At 40.7% G+C, this 19,675-nt stretch overlaps 1 protein-coding gene across 5 annotated transcripts in view; it reads left to right on the top strand.

Moving 5' to 3' along the window:
• Positions 1–19,675, top strand: part of LOC136869422 (glucose dehydrogenase [FAD, quinone]) — a 58,111-nt gene that overhangs the window by 25,819 nt on the left and 12,617 nt on the right. Inside the window, exon 1 of one of the 5 annotated variants that reach the window (XM_067144847.2) lies at positions 11,835–11,888. The exons of 1 other annotated variant lie outside the window; for it this stretch is intronic. The gene's annotated coding sequence lies outside the window, so the exon portion shown is untranslated. Of the gene's footprint in view, positions 1–11,834; positions 11,889–13,042; positions 13,105–19,675 lie in introns of those variants that run through there. 3 more of the 5 variants (XM_067144851.2, XM_067144848.2, XM_067144850.2) reach the window with 3 other exon arrangements.

Raw genomic sequence — 19,675 nt, 5'->3', positions numbered from 1 at the left:
GCAGCGGTAAGAATAACAAGGTTTAAAAGCGTGTACATATCATCTTTTGATAATGCATGCATCTTCTACTAGAGCACGTGACCATCGCTTGTAAGTGTGCTGCTATCTTAACATAACCAATGTGCACGAACTTAAAGCATAAAAAAAGTTATGAGTAAAAATTTTGTGAACATAGCAGAGTGTTTACTACGTGGGTGTAGACATTGAACTTTGCATGCTGAAGCAGCATACTACGTGACCGTGACGTCACGACCACGTGCTCTTGTTTAGTAAACCAAGCCACGTGCTTCTTTGACAGCTGTCTTCTTGACGGACCCTAACCTCACATTGAAGGACAATAGAGCGTCGCTAACCGCACTGCTGCCATCTTTACGGCGGTAAACCTCAAGGCTGCCACCTTATGCATGTTATAGCGCGGAATTTAAAATCCAACAACAGAACGTCGCTAACCTCACTCTTGCCATCTTTACGGCGGTAAACCTCAAGGCTGCCACCTTATGCATGTTACAGCGCGGAATTTAAAATCCAACAACAGAACATTGCTAACCTCACTCTTGCCATCTTGAAAAGTTCAGTGTTCCAAACACTAGTTCGAAAAACGTAACTCATCGCACCTCGGGGATTTTATTAGGTAAGACGTAACCCCTAGGTTCCATTCCTTGTTCTGAACATAAAACCATTTACCAATAAAGATTAATTTTCTACACTTAACAAAGTACAAGCGTTCTTGCTGATAGCGATCGATGAGGTTGTAGTACCCCCTAACATGTTCTAAACACATGTTGTATTGAGTACAGTGTTCGATTCTAGTCTTGATCACTTATTTTGTGTTCTGAACACATCGATCAATGTTCTGATCACATGTTGTATCGAGTACAGTGTTCAATTCTAGTCATGATCACTTATTTTGTGTTCTGAACACATCAATCAATGTTCTGATCACATGTTGAAGTTAACAACATCGATTACAGTGTTCTATTCTAGTCTTGTTATGTTTCAATCTGATCAAGGGTATCCCATGACATATTCTAAACACATGATGTATTGAGTACAGTGTTCGATTCTAGTCTTGATCACTTATTTTGTTTTCTGAACGCATCAATCAATGTTCTGATCACATGTCGTATCTAGTACAGCGTTTGATTCTACTCTTCTTATGTTTCGAAAGTCTAAACATGCACAATAATGTTATCGCTGCACACGCTTGCCTTCGCGATGCAGGTTTAAACTTGTTCGATATAAAGCTATGCCTTGACATAAGAGGCGGAGGAGGAGGTAGAGAAGGAGGAGGAGGAGGAGGAGGAGGAGCATGATAAGGCCTTAACAGCCTATGTATAGTCGCCATTGTTTAAGGATGATAGCTGTCAAAAGAATTTTTCAAATTATCCACCACCACATTTCAGCTAAAGAGGGCAGCAGGGTGCTCTGTTGATTAAGCACATAGAATTTCAAATTGCCCTCCACCGCATGCATAACAGCAGCTGTTAAATCATTGGTCAGAAAAATTTTGTCCGTTTTGCTCTACGATACACTGCTTTCGAGATATTTAACATTTTGCATTTAAACCCCAAATTTAATGAATCGAACTAGCACGACACGTTAGCCTCTAAGCTAAGAGCAGCAGCCATCTTGCGCAAGCACCCTTAAAGCGTCTCATAAGGAGTTGTGTATAGCCGCCATCTTGTGTCCGCCATCTTGCGCAAGCATCCTTAGGGCGTCTCTAGTCATCTTGTGCAAGGACCCTTAAGCCACCTCATAAGAGCAACCGCCATCTTGCGCAAGCATCTCTAGGGCGTCTCATAAGGAGCCATGTATAACCGCCATCTTGCGCAAGCATCCCAAGGGAGTCTATGTATAGCGGTTATCTTGCATAAGCACCTTTAAGGAGTCATGTATAGCCACCATCTTGTGCAATTAGCGTCGAGAGATAGCTGATGTAGAATTTTTCTTTTTAAATTATCCGCCACCATATTTCAAAAGGAGCCATGTATAACCGCCATCTTGCGCAAGCAACCCAAGGGAGTCTATGTATAGCGGCCATCTTGCATAAGCACCTTTAAGGAGTCATGTATAGCCACCATCTTGTGCAATTAGCGTCGAGAGATGGCTGCTGTAGAATTTTTCTTTTTAAATTATCCACCACCATATTTCAACTAAAGAGTGTAGCACTGTGCTCAAAGATGGCGGATGACAGCTGACAAAAAAGCGCGTGAGTTTGTTTACTAAACAAGAGCACGTGGAATTTGCCGCCACCACATAGATGGCAGCACGGTGCTCTCTTGATTAAAGATGGCGGATGACAGCTAACAGAACTTTTCAAATTGCCCGCTACTACAGAGAGCAGCACGGTGCTCTGTAGATTAAAGATGGCGGATGACAGGTGATGAAATTACCCGCATGATAGCAGCACAGTGCTCTATTGATTAAAGATGGTGGATGACAGCTGTCAAAAAAAGCACGTGGCTTTGTTTACTAAACAAGAGCACATAGATTTTTTTCAAATTGCCGCCACCACATTTCAAAGGTATCTAGCTAAAGAGCGCAGCACAGAGGTTTGTGATGCAAGATGGCGGATGACAGCTGTCAGAAAAAAGCACGTGAGTTTGTTTCCAAACAAGAGCATGTAGAATTTTTCAAATTGCCGCCACCACGTAGAGGGCAGCACGGTGCTCTCATGATTAAAGATGGCTGCTGTCACGCGGAATTGCCTGCCACCACAGGTATCTAGCTAAAGAGGGCAGCATGGTGCTCAAAGATGGCTGCTATCAAAAAGCATTTTTCAAATTATCCGCCTCAAAGGTAAGTAGCTAAAGAGGGCAGCACTGTGCTCTATAGATTAAAGATGGTGGATGACAGCTGTCAAAAAAGCATGTGGATTTGTTTATCTCACGCTAGTGAGGTTAAGTTGGTAGCACTAAGGTTTAGGCCCGTCAAGATGGCAGCACTGCGGATGACAGCTGTGACGAATTTACATCTACTACGATAAAGAGGGCAGCACTGTGCTCTATAGATTAAAGATGGCGGATGTCAGCTGTCAAGAAAGCACATGGCTTTGTTTCCAAACAAGAGCACGTGGAATTTGCCGCCACCACATTTCAAAGGTAAGTAGCTAAAGAGGGCAGCACGGTGCTCTCTGGATTAAAGATGGCGGATGGCAGCTGTCAAAAAAAGCGCATGGGTTTGTTTCCAAACAAGAGAATGTAGAATTTTTCAAATTGCCGCCACCACATAGAGGGCAGCACGGTGCTCTCTTGATTAAAGATGGCTGCTGTCACGTGAAATTGTCTGCCACCACAGGTATCTAGCTAAAGAGGGCAGCACGGTGTACAAAGATGGCTGCTGTCAAAAAGCATTTTTCAAATTATCCGCCACCACATTTCAAAGGTAAGTAGCTAAAGAGGGCAGCACTGATCTCTATAGATTAAAGATGGCGGATGACAGCTGTCAAAAAACACGTGGCTTTGTTTACCTCACGCTAGTTAGGTTAAGTTGGTAGCACTAAGGTTTAGACCCGTCAAGATGGCAGCACTGCGGATGACAGGTGACGAATTTTGCAGCTACTGCGATAAAGAGGGCAGCACAGTACTTTGTGGTTTAAAGATGGCGGATGACAGCTGTCAAAAAGCACGTGGCTTTGTTTACCTCTCGCTAGTTAGGTTAAGTTGGTACCACTAAGGTTTATTCCCGTCAAGATGGCAGTACTGAGGTTTGCGATGCGGTGTTGTCTGTCAAAAAGCATGTGGCTTTGTTTACAAATCTGTCAAAAGCACGTGGCTGTCAAAAACACGTGGCTTTGTTATTTTTCAATTTGCCGCCACCACATAGAGGGCAGCACGGTGCTCTCTTGATTAAAGATGGCTGCTGTCACGTGGAATTGTCTGCTACCACAGGTATCTAGCTAAAGAGGGCAGCACTGAGGTTTGCGATGCAAGATGGCTGCTGTCAAAAAGCATTTTTCAAATTATCCGCCACCACATTTCAAAGGTAAGTAGCTAAAGAGGGCAGCACTGTGCTCTATGGATTAAAGATGGTGGATGACAGCTGTCAAAAAAGCACGTGGCTGTCAAAAAGCACGTGGCTTTGTTTATCTCGAGCTAGTGAGGTTAAGTTGGTAGCACTAAGGTTTAGGCCCGCCAAGATGGCAGCACTGCCGATGACAGGTGACGCAAGAGGGCAGCACAGCGCTCTGTAGTTTAAAGATGGCGGATGGCAGCTGTCAAAAAGCATGTGGCTGTCAAAAAGCACGTGGCTTTGTTTATCTCGAGCTAGTTAGGTTAAGTTGGCACTACTGAGGTTTATTCCCGTCAAGATGGCAGTACTGAGGTTAGCGATGCGTTGTTGTCTGTCAAAAAGCACGTGGCTTTGTTTACAAATCTGTCAAAAAGCACGTGGCTGTCAAAAAACACGTGGCTTTGTTTACCTCATGCTAGTTAGGTTAAGTTGGCACTACTGGGGTTTAGGCCCGTCAAGATGGTAGTACTGAGGTTTGCGATGCGTTGTTGTCTGTCAAAAAGCACGTGGCTTTGTTTACAAATCTGTCAAAAAGCACGTGGCTGTCAAAAAGCACGTGGCTTTGTTTACCTCGCGCTTGTGAGGTTAAGTTGGCACTACTGAGGTTTAGGCCCGTCAAGATGGCAGTACTGAGGTTAGCGGTGCGTTGTTGTCTGTCAAAAAGCACGTGGCTTTGTTTATCTCGCGCTAGTTAGGTTAAGTTGGCAGCACTGGAAGAGGCCTCTGGCTGAGGTGGAGGAGGCCACTGGGAGGCCACTGGCTGAGGAGGAGGAGGAGGTGGCCACTGGGAGGCCACTGGCTGAGGAGGAGGAGGAGGCCACTGGCTGAGGAGGAGGCCTCTTCCGAGAGCCGGAGGTGGCGGTGGCGGCCGAACCCGTATATTATACTACTCCTAACATGTTAAATGGTCTGTCGTGGTGCGCCGTAGTCACATGCTGGTGAGGATTGCACTCCCCACTTGAAAAGTGAGTCTTTACATCTTCCATGTCCTTTTCTCAATCGATTGAGTGTTCTCCATACCTTGCGAGGTAGATCAAACCCAGGGACCGCCTCAGAGATGAAAGGTAACAGGTGTCATGTTTATGGAGCATTTTGAAGCTGTTCTCTTCTCCAGCAATCAATGATGTTAAATCTAGTGGGATTATTTCCAAGTGTTAGAGGAGGATGTCTTGAACGAAGTCTGTTGATTATGAGGTCAGGAATATCAGAATGCAGTGGTAGTCCAGGGTTTGCTAAGATCTTATTGTATTCCCTAATCAATGCATTTTTTCATCGAAGATTTGGGAGTTGTATGTGACTTAGGAGAGGCAGCCAGATGTTGGGCGTAGACCTAATAACCACAAAAATAAGAGCTTATTGTGTTCAAGTGTGGGAACTCACGCGTTGCCGTTACTAGTACACCTGTACCTAGGAACAGGCGGCCGTGGTTTGAATCCTGGCCAACATATGTTGGATTTTAAAAATAAAATGTTGGACGTTCGGATTCCAAGTAATACCCGGTGATCCTGTAGACATGATCACGATATCAACAGTCACTTAAAACTATAAACTTGCTTGCTTACTGTTTCTGTTTCCAGATATATCTTCGCGCACCGATCCCAGGGCGATGACACAGCGGTTTTCGCCGAGTAGGCAGCAGATTCGGCGGCAACACTTTCCATAACACACGTGGCTGTGAACGAGCTGCTCTGTGATTGGTGATAATAATTTCGTGTGGCTATTTCTAGCCGAGTGCAGCCCTCGGCTGGGCGGCATCTCCGATGTGTAGGTAACTGCGTGTTATTGTGGTGGAGGATAGTGTTATGTGTGGTGTGTGAGTTGCAGGGATGTTGGGGACAACACAAATACCTAGCCCCTGGGCCATTGGAATTAACCAATGAAGGTTAAAATACCCGACCCGGCCGGTAATCGAACCCAGGACCCTCTGAACCGAAGGCCAGTACGTTGACCATTCAGCCAACGAGTCGGACTCTGTGATTGGTGATGAGATGGAAAATGGACCTTGACAGAGACTATTTATTGGAGGAAGAAATTATTTTGTCACTGATTTATTTAGCTTGGAGGAGAATAAAACATAAAGGAAAGAATTGACGAATGTGGTTCCATCTTAGGCCGCTATTGGCCGTGGGCGACTAGTTGCGCCACTAGTTGCCGGAGGATTTAAGTACCGGGCGATCAGTGGCGCAACTTGTGAATAATTGCTCGGTTCATACCGGGGAATAGTCAGTTGAGAGAATGGCGTCCTATGAAGAACTTCTTCTTCTTGCTCTTCTATTAAAAAGGAAATACGGAAGGGTCAGGAAAGTGCGGAAACATCCTATATTTGTTTCTCGGCTGACTAGAGGACTATATTATACATTGTTTGACGATCTAAGTGAGGATGACAGTAAATTTTTCAATTACCTGCGCATGTCACAGTTGTCATTTTACGAATCGCTTGGCCGCATAAAAGAAGAAATAACGGGAAACGGCACAGGACTGAACAAGTGTTTCCCAGTTGAGCTGTAATTCACTAATATAGACATATAATGGATCAATGGTACTTGTAAATGTAAACGATTATATAATTTTTATGGGTTACATATTTCCATATAAAGAGTAGTAAACGTGAACTGCATCCGGGAGATAGTGGGTTCGAATCCCACTGTCGGCAGCCCTGAAGAGGGTTTTCCGTAGTTTCCCATTTTCATACCAGGCAAATTCTTGGGCTGTACCTTAATTAACCCTGGAACCGGCAAGCGGTTTACCTTCAAGCGGCAAGCATTTAGGCGAGTTTTGCAAGCAATTCTCAAAAAAATCATAAAAATGTTGTTTTTCAATTTATTTTTATGTATAACGTATCATTTTATTCAGAAGAGGACGAAGATTACTATAGTAGGAAATTAAAATTACTAATTTAGTATCCTGAAGCAGTATGGGCGAAGTATTCAACACACACTAAGTATTCCAAAATAATCCGAAAGTTCTGGGCAACGTGTACGTAAAAAGTAACATTATATAAAGATTTTACTATATACAAAATTTGCACAATTTTATGCTGATTAAAAATATGTAGAAAGGTTTCACTACAATGAAGTATTGTAAAGTAAAATAGAACTGAAATAACACAAGCACATCACACCAACATGTGATTCTGCTTAGTCAGATTCATCCTCGCTACCATCGGGGTGGCTCCTCTTTCTTCCCGCTTTCGTAGGCCTCCAAAACTGGTCTAATTTATGGTAGTACTGTTTATGGACACCACAATTACATCCTGGGCACCAGAACTGGGTACGTGACTTTTCTCTGCAGTCAGACAGACAGGGTACAACCGCAGTTTCTTCCCTGGGAGGCGTACCAGCTGATGTCTCATTTCTCCTGAATGTCCAGGTGGAATGTTTTGAAGAGTTTCTTCATCTACAAGACCTTCGACAATACTAACCATAAATTTCTCATATTCAAGGGGTTTGTCGGTGTTCAAACTATACAGTATGTAGGCATCAAAAATTACCATTACCAACAGGTTATAGAATATTTCTTTCCAGTCGAAAAGTTTTAGTGACATGACTTTAGAAAAATACGGAAATATTTGCGATTTTGAAGTGCTCCACTATTTTTCAATATTGTTATTCGTGTTCAGGCCCATATTTATAACTAGAGAGATGATTTTTTTAATTTTTGATACTGTAACGTCAACCAATCTTTGCAGACGAGAATACGGACCCATATTTCCGGAATTCGTTTTATCTCGAATAATTTCCTGTGCGTATTTATTAATTTCAGTCACTAAATGATTCCAGAGAGCATTGGAGAAAAACAAATAGAAATATGTTAGAGGAGGACTGTTTCCCGGAGGGCAATTTCGTACACCCGCGTTTCGAAACTTGAACTTCTCCTCCACTTTTATTTTTGGCTGTGGGAGATAAACTCTTGTCCACTTCGGTTCTGTTTGGTCAACTGCATTACCGTCACTATCATTATCATCATCAGTGGCTGATTCATGGTGTTCCACATCATCGTCAATATCAGTGTCAAAATCACTTAGCCTAGGCTCATATAACTCGCTACTACATGACGAATTGTCAAAATCATCGTCAATTCCTTCCAAAAATACGCCGCTATCACCTTCGCCGTCCAGATCAAACAAACATTTACGAATTTAACTACTTCCTGACAATTCAATAATTTTGCTCCACGAAAGGAAATGTACATCGGACAACCACAGCAAGCCCAACAGAATGACAGTCTGCAAAGCGTTCTCGTTTTTCCACGTGTATACCGCACACAGTGTCACGCTAAACTACTTCAGAATTATGCTGTATTATAGAGTAGAGTTTCCTCTTCAACATGATGCAAGATATGTCGTAAAGATATTGAATGTCAAGGCGCTATCTCGAAATTAGTCAGCGCTGGCGTAATGCATCTCGACAGGGTTCACGGGCGCCCCCTTCCAACTCCTGGCCCATTCCTATCCCATCGTCGTCATAAAGGGGCCCTTAGACGTACAATATTATTGCGCAATATCGGGGTTTGTGTAATATAATTGATAGCGTGTATTTAATATTGAAGGGCTGTGCAATATATTGTACGAAATCAAAAGAGTTTGAAATATATTGCGCAAATCGCAAAATACTGTGTCGTGTGTTGGCAATATTGCGCAATATCGCGTCCTCCCGCCAGTTGGTATCAACAAGTGGGGGAGAACGTATCGTGATGGCAGACAAACAGGTGGTGAAAAAGTTTATTTTGGATTTTATCGAAGCCTTCCGGCTCTATGGGACGTTAAGAGCAAATATTACAGTAATCGCCTTAAAAAAAAAGTGAACAGAACGAGATGCTTATTAAGAAATATCGCGATAAATACCCGCACGCCGACAAGCAAGTACTTTTTTAAAAGTCAGTTTTCTGCGTACAAACTTCCGGAAGGAAGTGAAACGCATCGTGATACAGAAAAGAGTGTTCACCATTGAAATATAGGTAATACTACTACAGTTCAATGGTGTTCACCAAACAAAATACCGGCATGGACTCACTATATATTGCCATGCATACTGTACGTCTATGACCGCTTTTGCACAATATATTGCACAACCTGCAATATTATCTCCACACGATTCTATTTATTGCACAAACCCGATTGTTGTGCAATAATATTGTATGGCTGTGGGCAGCTAACAATATATTGTACAATCCAATTTGCGCAATAATATTGCACGTCTATGGGCCCCTTAAGACCTATCTGTCTCGGTGCGACGTAAAGCCACGAGCATTCTTCCAGTATTCTTCTCGCCTACGGGTTTTGTTTCGAATTCTGGAATAACGTTCTTTAAAATGCTGTTCCAAGACTTCAGTGTTTCTATTTTGTCAGTGTAAGCTTCAGTTCTGGAATTCCAAGTGATCGGTTTTCATTCTACCTTAAAAATGGTCTTCAGTATTTATTCGACTTTCAAATAATTTTGCCATCTCCTTCATTTGCTCCATGTTCAATAAATAAACTATCACAATAAGTAAAATATTCAATCTACCACAGCACGAGACCAAACAAGGTAATTAAGAAAGATAATGATTAGGTGGATCGCTGACTCAATTGCGTTCCATCGTCCGCATTACGTCAAGCTGGTGTGAGAACACGAACTTGAGTGACGTTTCCGTATGCGCGGAGAGGCACATCGGGCGACTACTCGCCCACGGCTAATAGGCTACATTTACTGCAATGCCCCGTCGTGCAGTTGAGCAACTAAAAGTCGCCAGAGCAGTTGCCGGCTCAGATGACGGCCGGCAACTAGTTGCTCAGTTGCGCCACTAGTCGCCCACGGCTAATAGGCTACATTTACTGCAATGCCCCGTCGTGCAGTTGAGCAACTAAAAGTCGCCAGAGCAGTTGCCGGCTCAGATGACGGCCGGCAACTAGTTGCTCAGTTGCGCCACTAGTCGCCCGCGGCTAATAGGCTCCATTTGATCCAATGGTCCGTGACTCGCCAGAGCAACTAGTCGCGCACGGCTAATAGCGGCCTTATTGTGAGTGATCAAGTATCAAATGGTCAATTTAATTGGAACAAGCAAGGAGAGATGAAGAAAAGTTCCTTAATTTTACCTGGACACCAATCGCTAGTTTCGATGAGTTACTTAATTTACCAAACCCAAAAATAACAGAGAAAAATATTCGTATGAGAACCAGTATGCTCCCAGAGGAGAAAATGGTTATAACTCTGAGATAAATATCAAACACATACTTGCATTTTTTTTTCTAGTTGCTTTACATCGCACCGACACAGATAGGTCTTATGACGACGATGGTCTAGGAGTGGGAAGGAAGCGTCCGTAGCCTTAATTAAAGTACAGGCTCAGCATTTGCCTGTTATGAAAATGGGAAACCAGGGCTGCCGACAGTTGGGTTCGAACCCACTATCTCCTGGATGCAAGCTCACAGCTGCGCGCCGCTCACCGCACTGCCAACTCGCCCGGTACACTTGTATTTTAAAATGAATTTAAATTTATTTATTTTTACTCAATAATCGAATAACAAATTATATAAAAACAGTGTACGTGCTGACTGTGAAACCGCTGTGTATGATGAGTGGTATTGAACTCAATGGATGGAGGAAGCGGTTGAAATAATAAAACAGCTAGCTGCGCATCGGTAGTCCGATGTGCAGAGTCGACACAAGCACTGCGAGATGGGAATAACCGCTGTGTGTGGTTTCACTGACGTCATGACTGCAATTTTGAACTTCTACAATGTACTACTTATCAAAACAAAATTTTAAACACAAGCACATATTAATAAGATATAGCCCCAAGTAAAACTTCGAGTTGATTGAATTGATTGCAACGTTATTGACAAATAATTTTTATTGTTATATATTGCCTGGAAAATGCTTCACATATACCGGTAACCTACTGGAGTTTTTTTATTTTTCATTTTTCATTCAATAGGAAAAGTTCTAGGTTCGTGCTACTTCAGGAGTAAAAATACGAAGATAATATTTAACTGATAATAAAATACAGAACTACTTTTAATTCCTATACATATTGAAACATTCTCTGTAAATTTCAGGTGAATCCGATAAGAACTCTGTCACAAGGGGTATTTTAAGCATGGCAAAGAGCTGAAAAAATTTAAGGTAGATAAAAGCAACTGAAAGTTATAAGAAACATTATTGCTTTAAAACTGCCCTGGACTGTAAATTACTTCCTCACATGTCTTACTACTCTTACGCACAGCGTGGGCCTGCTACGAGGTAAATATACTCTAGCGGGATTATTGAAATAGTAGTCAGAAATAACCTTGAAAATTCTGTCTGACATCCTGAGAGAAAGGGCTTGCTCTATATACGCCGCACCGCTACCCTTTAAATCCGGCATTTTAAAAAAAACTGATAAATGGATATTAAAGAGGAAGAATTGATGGACTTTAAAGGTAGAAATTGAAAATACAATTTTTTGGTCAAAATCGCCCCATTTCAGTTATGAACCCCCCCCCCCCCCCACGCTTAAATGCTAAGTAGGGGGCACCGAATCTGGTACGAACTCTGCTGCCGATTTGGCGAAAACCGCTCTGTGTGCCACCGTCCTTCTCTAAGTAGCAGCACACGAACCTGTAATTACCTTAGGTAGTACTTGTCCTATACAAGGTCAACACGCTTGAGTGTTCTATTATGAGATAATTGCTGAATCTCTTGATTTCTGTCTTCAGATAGTTGCTAACAGTTCACCAAGCCCCTACTTTACTGCAAATATGCTTATCTTATCACTGTTGGGCATTTGAGACTATCTCTAAATTTTAAACCGAAAACATAGATAAGATTGCAACAGCTACCAAATAAAGCTAATTCATTCCAGTAATTAACACCAAGTCAGTTCACGAGTTTACCCGATAGAACAGAGAGGTACTGCAAGTAAGTAGTCACCGTAAATATTTATATCTCCACTAATAAACCGCGCAATTTTGTAGCACAGTGTCTTACATAGTCCTAAAAAGAAGTCTACTATATTAATTACTTTTGGATTTTTCATAGTGATCGTTTTCATCCAACCAACTACTTTTTCTTCAAATTGCGATCATCCTCATCCAGCCAAATACCTGTTCTTCAAATTGCTATCATCTTCATCCAATCAACTACATTTTTTCGAACTGACTAGAGGTACTTGTTTTCTGATGGCGATCATCTTCATCGAACTAACTACAGGTACTTGTTTTCTGATGGTAAATGAAATGGCATATGGCTTTTAGTGCCGGGAGTGTCCAAGGACATGTTTGTTTTTCTGATGGTGATCAGATCGAACCATTTGATCACCTTACCAAGTTATTATTCCCGTCATATTCATTGTTGTTGTTTGAGTAATCAGTCCATAGACTGGTTTGATGCAGCGCTCCATGACCCCCTATCCTGTGCTAAACTTTTCATTTCTACATAACTGCTACATCTTACATCTGCTCTAATCTGCTTGTCATGTTCACACCTTGGTCTAACTTTACCGTTCCTACCGCCCACACTTCCCTCAAAAACCAAGATGTGTCTTATCATTCTATCTATTACGTGAACGAATTGGATCCACGAAATGTCACTGTAATATTTGTCCCAAATGGAAGATAATAATTGCTTTTACTCAAATAAAGTGTAAAATCTGCGGTAAATTAAGAAATAGTACGAAATAGTTCACTTGTAGAGAACAATATGGATACATGCTTTGTTAGCTTACAACTATTTTTTCTACTATGTCGCAGCGCTTCCGTATGTGTTTTGTTTGTCTAACACTTTCGTGTGTGATGTCTTTGCTCACTGAAAATGTTTGAATTAATTAGGTGTCTTTTCCTCATGTTGCTCATTCGTTTTGTGCCCTAACTCATTCATTAAGTAATATATTTACTGGTCCAGGGATCATGCTATTTTCCTTTCAACAAAAAAAGAAGTAATATATTTATTGGTCCAGGGATCATGCAGTTTTGATTTTGCTCTTTGAACTGTCCGCACTAGTCATATAGACAAAGATAATGGTAATTCACAGACATAGCACTCCCATTCGTCGGTGCTAGCCCTGGACCTCAAGAAAGAACAAAAGACGGCACGCGCAGCGGAATACAACATAAGGGAGTCTTGTCTACAGCCGTAAGTACGTATATATATTTCTCCAATAACGACGGTATTTCTTAATTTACCGCTGATTTTACTCTTTATTTGAGCAAAAGCAATTATTATCTTCCATTTGGGACAAATATTACATTGATGTTTCGTGGATCGGATTAGTTCACATAACCTATTCTATCTCTTTATCTCGTCAACTTTAGCCAAATTGATCTCCTCTCACCAATTCGATTCAGTATCTCTTCACTCGTGATTCGATATATCCATCTCACCTTCAGCATTCTTCTGTAACACCACATTTCAAAAGCTTCTATTCTCTTTCTTTCTGAGCTAGCTATCGTCAAGTTTCACTTCCATACAGTGACACGCTCCAGACGAAAGTCTTTAAAAACACCTTCCTAATTCCTATATCAATGTACGAACTGCGCAGTTTTCTTATCTTAAGAAAGAACTTCCTTGCTTGCACTAGCCTGCACTTTATGTCCTCCTTACTTTTGCCATCGTTATTTTATTATTTTACTACCCAAGTAACAATATTCACCTACTTCCTTTAAGAGTTCCCTTCCTAATCTAATCTTACCTGTATCACCTAACTTTGTTCGACTGTACTCCTTTACTTTTGTTTTGGACTTATTTATTTTCATCGTGTACTTCTTATCCAAGACTCTGACCATACCATTGAGCAATTTCTCTAGATCTTCTCCAGTCTCAGATAAAATAACAATATAATCGGCAAATCTCAGGATTTTGATTTTCTCACCTTGGATTGTGATTCCCTTTCCAGCTTCCTCTTTGATTTCCTTTACTGCCTGTTTAATTTAATTTAATTTAATTTATTGCTTGCTACGGGATTTTCATCCCAATTACATCAGCATTCTATTTTTTTTACGTCGCATCGACACAGATAGGTCTTACGACGACCATGGGATAGGAAAGGCCTAGGAGTTGGAAGGAAGTGGCCGTGGCCTTAATTAAGGTACAGCCCCAGCATTTGCCTGGTGTGAAAATGGGAAACCACGGAAAGCCACCTTCAGGGCTGCCGACAGTGGGGTTCGAACCTACTGTCGCCCGAATACTGGATACTGGCCGCAGTTAAGCGACTGCAGCTATCGAGCTCGGTACATCAGCATTCTTTGTGATACACAGATAACTTACAAATAATTATTACTTTAATATTACCTAGCCTAACTGAAATCTATTCTAAACTCATTTTAATCTAATCCTTTTTACTGAAAAACTGAACGACTTTCTAGACATTCTCCATTGCCATAAGAACAAAGTTTAACTACATAAATAAAAGTCTCACAATTAATAACAATAACACAATATACAGTCTACAGCATTAACATTTCGAAACACACACACACACACACACAAAAGAAAAATGCATTGCTTATTATGACATTAACGGTTATATAAAGGCTGACCGGTGTGATGCTCCATTCTGACTGCGGGATCAATTACATGGCCTTTCTTGCTGTCATGAATTCTTTTAAAAATATTGTTATGTTTGTACAGAAATCAAGAGCATTATTTTTCCGAGATGCACCATTATAAATACTGCATAGTCTGTAAAGTGGTGAATTCTGATGGGCAGATGTTCTAGCTGTTTTATTTGAAAGGAACTCAGGATTATCAATTTGTGAATTTATTATTTTATATATGAACTTTGCCGCATCTTTCTGCCTTCGATCTTCTAAACTCTCCACTTCTAAATTTAACAAAAGCTCGTTGTACGAAACCATAAGAGGATATTGTGATGTTCTTTTAAAATGTAAATATTTAAAGCATTTCTTTTGCACCCTTTCAAGTTGATACACACGCCTTTCGCACCTAGGGCTCCAAACGACGCTCGCGTATTCCAGCTTTGGCCTGACCAAGCTTTTGTACAACTTAATACACGTTTTTATGTTCTTAAATGGTTCCGCATTTCTGATGACATGGCGTATGGCTTTTAGTGCCGGGAGTGTGTGAGGACAAGTTCGGCTCTCCAGATGCAGGTCCTTCGATTTGACTCCCGTAGGCGACCTGCGTGTCGTGATGAGGATGAAATGATGATGAAGACGACACATACACCCAGTCCCCGTGGCAACGAAATTAAACACTGATGATTAAAATTCCTGAACCTGCCGGGAATGGAGCCCGGGACCCCTGTGACCAAAGGCCAGCACGCTAACCATTTAGCCATGGAGCCGGACCATATTTCTAATCACAAATCCTAAAGTTCTCCATGCTACAGTGGCCACTTTTCGTACCTGAGGAGTGAAGGTCAGCTGCCCGTCTAATAATACTCCGGGGTCTTTCCATTCTTTTACGGCTCTCAGGTCAACTGACCCTAACTTGTAAGTGTAGAGGGAGGGTGCTTTACTTCGGGTGAACGACATGGACACACATTTTAGAATGTTTAGATATAATTTATTTTCTGCCGCCCAGTTCGTTACGTTATTCAGTTCATACTGGAGATGTTCATTGTCGCTGATTGTTGATATGGCTTTGAATACTTTTAAGTCATCAGCATATATTAGGCAATCAGAATAAATCACTTGATCAGGTAGATCATTTATAAATGCGAGAAATATTAACGGGCCCAAATTAGACCCTTGATTTACTCCTGATTTCGTCACGTATTCTTTAGAATAAAATCTTCTATACGACACATTGTTTCCTTCCACTCAGGTAGGAAGAGAAGAAACTTAACGATGAATGAGAGAACCCTAAATTATTTAATTCATTTAAAAGTATATCATGATTAATTTTGTCGAAAGCTTTCTCAAAATCCGTAGGCTTTGAATATGACACCCATCTGATTGCCACTCTGGAGAGCTGTGGATACCGACTGCGTGAAATTAACCAAATTTGTAACTGTAGATCGTTTCGGAATAAATCCATGCTGTTTTTCTGGTATTAAAGGTCTTATGTGATTCGATATTCCAAGATATAGTACAAATTCAAAATGTTTCGTTATTGCTGACAATATGGATACCAGCTTGTAGTTATTAATCAGCGAGGGTCTCCTGATTTAAATATTGGGCACACACTCGACACTTTCCATAAAGACGGAAATTTCGACGTTTTGAAAATTAAGTTGTAAATGAAGAGAAGGGGGGTACTTAAGATGCTCCATTCAGCCTTTAATCACATAAGGTGGAATTTGATCTGGCCCCGCGGATGACTTTGGTTTAAGTTTCTTCATTGCCATTTCAACCTATTTTATGTTTATAGCGCTGATATTTAAACAGTTTATATTAACATAAGAATTGTTTTGACAAATATATTGCGCCGTGTCTGGAGCATATACTGAATAGAAGAAATTTGCAAATCCTTCTGCCAAATTCTGATCGTTATATAATATTTTATCCCCGTATTTAAATGCATTGCAATTACCATCATTTTTTCCTTTATTTTTAACATAATCCCAAAAATATTTTGTATTACCTGATATATCTTCTTCTACTGATGTCATATACCTTTCATAAGCTGATCTTAATGCCGGCTTTACGTCAGACCTTAATATTTTAAATTGTCTATTGCAATATTCTGAAGTGTGCTTTCGTTTTCTGAAGTATTCTTTTCTTTTATTGTTTTTAATATGTCATCTGTAAACCAAACCGGATACTTCCTAGACTTTGCCTTGCATGTTTGAGGAACCGATACGTTTATTGCCGAGTATACGTTCGTGTTAAAGCAGTCTACTGCATTATCGACAACAGTGCATTCGTATAATGCTCCCCTATTTATACTTCCTAGCTCAGTGTAAGGAAGTTCAACGTCAGCTCTCCTGGAATTGTAAGCTGTTTGGGAGACTCAATAGCCTTTTCTACGATCTGAAGTGACGTGGAGTTCTATTTCCAGGGCGGGGTGGTGAGCGTCCTCAGATATTATGGGATCATCGCTATTTATGGATGCTACGTTCGTTACCGACCGACTAATTAACACTGAATCTAAAGTTCTATCATTACAATTTGGAATCGAGTTATACGAAGCCAAATTGTATATGTTCATGAAATTTCTAAGCTCCTGTGTTTGTCTATTTAAATTTAGGTCTGTTTTGGTATTACATATTGATGGTATGTTAAAATCTCCGGCAATTATTATATTACTGTCGTGGATCTCATAATGAGATTCCAACCAGCCAAATACCTCCACTTTGAAAAATACCGCAAACATACCAGACTTTCCCTTGAACGAGTAATTTTAGAAGCAATCCTTCGAAGCCCTTCGTTACTTGCTCAACTTTCAAGACAGATAATACACTCTTGACTGCTGTGAGGACACCACCTACCCTCCCCGTTCTACGCACTGTTGACCTCCCTGTCATAGACACTAGAGTCAAGCCAGCTTTCACTTAAAATACAAATGTCTATATTACTACATAATAGGTTCTCATTGAATATATCTAATTTTGTTTTCAGTCCACGAACATTTTGATAATAAATGATTAGTTATTTTTTAACGTCGCCCTCTAAGTCTTTTCTATATCATCAACATTATTAATAACAACAATACGAGAACCCTGATTTTCGCGCTTTTTTGTTGTTCCATTTCTTACCCATAAGAAAGCATAGTCCTTTTCTCCTCTCTTCTGACGTGCAGCTGCCAGCAATCTCCTCCTCTCCGGAGCCAGACTCTCGTTGACATATACCGCGTTGTCTCCAGATAGCCCAAGGTGCCTTGTGCTGAGATTCCTTTTCCCTCTACGACGTTCTATAAAGTTGTCTTTATCAAATCTCCTCACAAACTTCACAATAATTGCACTGTGCTCTTGACTCGGTTGCTTTGGCAGACGGTGGCATGCATCCAGCATTCTGTCCGTCACTTCCATGTCAAGAGCCTTTCCTACCTGTTTCACCGTCTCGAGCACATTGTCATTTCTACACTCAGGAACACCTTGTATTTCAAGGGTGTTCCTTCTTGAATACTGTTCTCATTCCGTTACCCGATTCTGTAAAGCCTTCACCTACAGCGCAGCTGAGCATTCTCCTGTGTTAGAGACTCAATCTGAACCAAGCATTGAGCTATGTCACGCTGCTGATTTTTTAGTAGACGCACATTATCATCCAGTTTGTCATGACGTGCATTCAGTGAATTCCCCAGATCAGTTTCTATCTGGGGTTGTTCTAATTTAATGGCTTGTACTTCTTCCTGTAACTTATTTAAAAGTTCAATCACGTCACTTACCGAATACGATGTTTTTTTTAGAGTCGCAGTATTTACATCAGCACCGGCGCACTTTCCGTGACACTAGTTTTTACATTCACCACACTGTACTCTTCCCGCTTTCCCTAGCACTTTCTTGCACTCCGCACACGTATTCGTGTTGAGACGAGAGCCCCTGTATTTTTTTTTAAGTTTATTATCAGTTTATCCCACTTTAGAACTGTCCACTTGATTTTTAGAACACAATCATATTTAAAAATGTTACTGTTTGTTATTACAGCCCAACATCTTTTTACACCAGCTATATCCACAAATTATCAGGAGCTCGAATTTCGCGTGCTACTCACTCTGCCGCCATCTTGCTGTTGTATATAAACACTGAAAAGGAGGGAGACAAACTGCAGCCTTGCCTCACTACTTTCCGAACTGCTGCTTCTTATTTGAAGCCCTGGATTCTTATCACTGCTGACTGATTTTTGTTCAGATTATAGATAATTCTTCGTTCTCGGTATCTGAATCCATGTTACCAGCTAATTATTCCCAAATACAGTAGGGACAATACACGACACTTCCGGATTTAGCCTTGTTAAAATGGAAGACAATTCACAAGTGGCGCTCCTAGTGGCGTGACCTGGAAATTTGCGCTAAATTCAAATACCAATGGAAATGTATTTACGAAAATGGCTAAATAAATTGCATCTAGAAGGGAAGTGTTAGTAAAATATTAACTTCAAAGTTGCTAAAGCAATTCTGGATAAATGAATGAAGAATTATTTAACAGGTTATTATTTAAAGACTGAAATTACATATATAATCAAGATGTGGAAAGGACTGCTGTGAAAGGGCTTGATCTTTCATTTATGCCTTACTTGTTTAGCTTTAGCATACCTGCCTGAACTTTCACGGCTAGATTTGTCTTTTTTCTCATTTAAAAGCATTGTATCATCACATTAGTACACTTGGCAATAAAAATATTGACACATTCCTTACACACATGTTTCATTGAATTTACATTTAATAGCTGGGCAATTTTCCTTTTAACTTGAAGCCTACTACCAGAAAGAAAATCTATAAATTTAGCCGCAAAAGCATTCAAAATTTCCCTGTAAGCAATACTTGCCATTACATTAGGGTAAAGCAAATTTGCATCATCATATTGTTTCAACAAAATTTATGCATTTCTTAAATCACCCGCATTTCAAATAGGGTATCTTGGAACACAACCAGCCACACACATATGCATATGCATTTTCCTTAATTAAATCAAAACCCACAGATCACACCTACAACAACACATCCGTATTGAAGGTGAACTGCTGCACTAATACAATAAAATAAGCTTATTTATTTTAAGCCAGTTACATGGGTCGCGCACGTCAGAAGTTTAGGAAGTACTATCAAAATCTCTTTGTAACTGGAAGAATATATATGCAAACACAGTA

The sequence above is a fragment of the Anabrus simplex genome, chromosome 1 (assembly GCF_040414725.1).
Source record: "Anabrus simplex isolate iqAnaSimp1 chromosome 1, ASM4041472v1, whole genome shotgun sequence".
NCBI lineage: Eukaryota > Metazoa > Arthropoda > Insecta > Orthoptera > Tettigoniidae > Anabrus > Anabrus simplex.
This window is presented reverse-complemented; position numbering and strand designations above follow the sequence as displayed.